Raw genomic sequence first — 3,467 nt, 5'->3', positions numbered from 1 at the left:
AACCGGATGTGTCGTCGTGTGAGGAGAATACCGAGCAAATGCGAGCAGGATGTGCGGTTTGATCAAATCCAATAGTGCGACACTCCGTTCCTTGATCTGCTTGAGTCGCGCGCAGGAAGGAGAAGAGGGATCGGAGATGAACCCTCGAATGGTCCGCTTGAGTCGCACGCAGGAAGGAGAAGAGGGCTCCGGAGACGATTCGCGAAATCTTCGCTCGCTTGAGTCGCGCGCATGAAGGAGAAGAGGCCGGGCTCCGGAGACAATTCGCGAAATTTAGTTCGCGCGCATATATTGGGAATTAGGGCTTTAGTGGGGGGGTTAAATGAGGAGTTATTTGCATCGGTTAAAACTGGTGCTAAAACAGATTTTTAGAAGCGTTTCTAAAACTGCTTCTAACAACTGGTGCGAAAAATCCAGATTTCTAGTAGTGATTGCTTATTCTATTTCAACAGTAGCTTCCAAAAATTCCCCTGGATAGGATTGTGTCGAATGACCTGGAGCATCTAGTCCATATTGGTTTTGAATAAAATTGCATCAGACTTACAAATATTTAGTTAAAGATCAGTAATAGAAGTATACTAAAAATGTGTTTAAGGTCCAACTCACTGAACACATGGCTCTTCCACTAGTAATTGCCTAGAACCATCATCATGCGTCATGACCCATTGATCCTAGATAAACCATTCTTGGATTTGGGATGTCAGATTTTCATCAAAACTTGTTCCACCGACGATCTCTTCAACTTCTACATATATAATGAAAAATTTTCCTGCAGCATGAGACTACACAACTTCACAGAAATCACCGTCTTCAACATGCAAAGGAATAAAATCACTCTCGGTCGGAAGACGACAAACAAGGTTGATTGTATACCTAGGAGGATCGAGCCCGAGTGCTCTAAGCACCCTAAGCTTAAGTTGGTCTAAATTTGTGTTTATTAGCACTTGTAAAGGACGAGTTCTGCCCCTAATATATATTGGTGCAAATTTAGCATCTACAATTAACTGTCTATCATAGAGGAGCATAAACGATGATTTAATTAGTAAAGAAGTTCAGTAGTGCAGTTCTTATGGTCAAAATAATCATTACGTAAATGCTTAAAATTTACCGACAATGAAATTCATTCCTGATTTGTTGGTTGGAAGCTTTGACTATCAATCAAGACGTCTTGAATTTGATTATTACATATATGATGTGTGTATGAATTTGCTTTAATTAACCAAAATGTCAAAAAAAAAAAATTCTTACTTACCGCTTAATTAAACTCTCCCATGACAAATTAAGTAAATTTTGTTAAGTTTACAAGAACTTAAATAATTAAAAAATAACATTTCAGAAATTAATAGTTAACATAAATAATCAATTTAACAAAACGACAAATTATTCCATTACATAATTTTGAAACATAAATCTATATATATTTAAACAAAACATAAATTTGGTTAAAATAAATATTTTTATACTTAAATTATCCTAATAATTACTATAACGTAAGCTATCTGTTACGAATATAAACTCCAATGGTTTATGGAATTCAACCTAATGTGCTTACTTATTTAAGGCCACTCAACTTCTCATTTTGAAAATCTAAGCAAATCATCACCACTAAGATTTCGTTTGGGACGCACTACAGGAAAAACATCAAATACCGGCGGTTTTTTCCGGCGGGTAGGAAGGCAAAACCGGCGGTTTTAAATTTTACCGGCGGTTTTTCGGCGGTTTATGGACCGTCGCTAGTACCGACGGCTTAACGTACCAAACCCATCAGTTAGGCCGCCGGTAAAAACCGGCGGTCAAACTGCCGGTAATAGGCATTTTTCCTGTAGTGACGGCTTATTGTTTTTTAATGCAATTTTTTATTACAAAAATTTTATAAACTAAACTATTTTGTAAAAAAAATTATTTTAAAAAACAATAAAAAAACAATCTCAAACAAAATCAAAGTAGCCAATGTCGTCTAGTTTTTACTTATTAGCATGTTAACATACATGTAACTTTAATTATCATGAAATCCTCAACGATTATGCTGCATTCTTGCTTGCTCAATGAAGAAAATTATCATAAGATAATAGAAAATTTTCTAATAACTAATCATGAATTTAATATTTATGTCAGCCAATGGAGATAAGATTTATAGGATTTAAGCAACCTAAGATCTGCTAAGCCAAATGTCTTTCAATAAAAAGAACTAAAGTGCAAAATCTAACCTTTAACAAAAGGGAGAAGGTCAGATTTGGGAACCACAAGCCAAGGAGGAGACTAAGCTGAGCGAATGCAGGAAGAGGAGAACTTCTGGGTAATTTAAAAAAAAGTTTTGTAGCCAGTAACTGACAACTAGCTCTTCATATGTCAACCCATCGACTCAGTCAAAAACTGAGTCTTTTTTGTCATTTTTTGTAGCTAGTCAACCATTGAAGGGGGACTATGCTATTTTTAATTGTTTAAAAAAATATTGAATCTTATAAAAATTTTATAAGTAATTATCAAATTTTAACTTCACAATATTCATTATGATATGATCAATGTGTGTAATAGTTTAATTATCAATTATTAAATTCATAATATTCATTATGATATGATCGATGAGTGTAATTGTGAGGACCACTACGTTGCATGACTCAGAGAACCCATTATGACCAAAGTTGAATCTTGTAAGTGACATGTTCATTCTATAACTCTGTGGAGATTTCTGTGTTTTCTGCATTAGATCAGGTCCTAAGAGACATATGTGTGAAAATCTAGATGTGTTCGACAAAAAAAAATCACTTAGGAAGGCTGCGATGCTGGGGTTTGACTATTGCAGCTAGGGGTGTCAATTCGGGTAAACCCGCCGGGTTCGGGTCGAACCTGACCCGACCCGTATCTAAACGGGTCAACCCGAACCCGATCCGTTTTTACAAACGGGTCGAACATTTCAACCCGGACCCGACCCACGACCCGGCAACGTTCTTCCAAACTTTTTTAATTTTATTTTATTTTCAAATTTGGCAAACATGCTCTCAAAATTGATCTGCACGGAGGCCGGAGACTGTGCAAAAACTTTATAAAGTTTTTTTTTGGGGAATTAAAACTTTATAAAGTTGCAACAAGTCAACAACTGGTGTTGATACTTTCCTTCATCTTGTAAAACACGCATAGCAGGAGGCAGCTGGCAGGAGCGTCAGAAGCAGGAGCTTGAGCTGCACGGAGGCCGGAGCACGTGAAACAGATCCTTGCCTAAAAATGATCTCATTGGGCGGAGCAAGGATATGGAGCTTGTCGGGGAACTCATTTGTACAGAAATATTTTTTTATTTTTTTAAATTAAACGGGTTTTCGGGTTGACCCAGTAACCCGCCGGGTCAACCCGACCCGACCTGTTTTATCAAACGGGTCAAATCTGTAAACCCGAACCGACCCGTTTATCAAACGGGTCGGGTCCAACCCGGATTTTCCGGGTCGGGTTGTCGTGTCGTGTCAAATATTGAC

This window comes from Dendrobium catenatum, unplaced genomic scaffold (assembly GCF_001605985.2).
Source record: "Dendrobium catenatum unplaced genomic scaffold, ASM160598v2 fragScaff_scaffold_273, whole genome shotgun sequence".
NCBI classification, from domain to species: Eukaryota; Viridiplantae; Streptophyta; class Magnoliopsida; order Asparagales; family Orchidaceae; genus Dendrobium; species Dendrobium catenatum.
The sequence above is the reverse complement of the archived record's forward strand: the minus strand, read 5'-3'. Positions refer to the sequence as shown.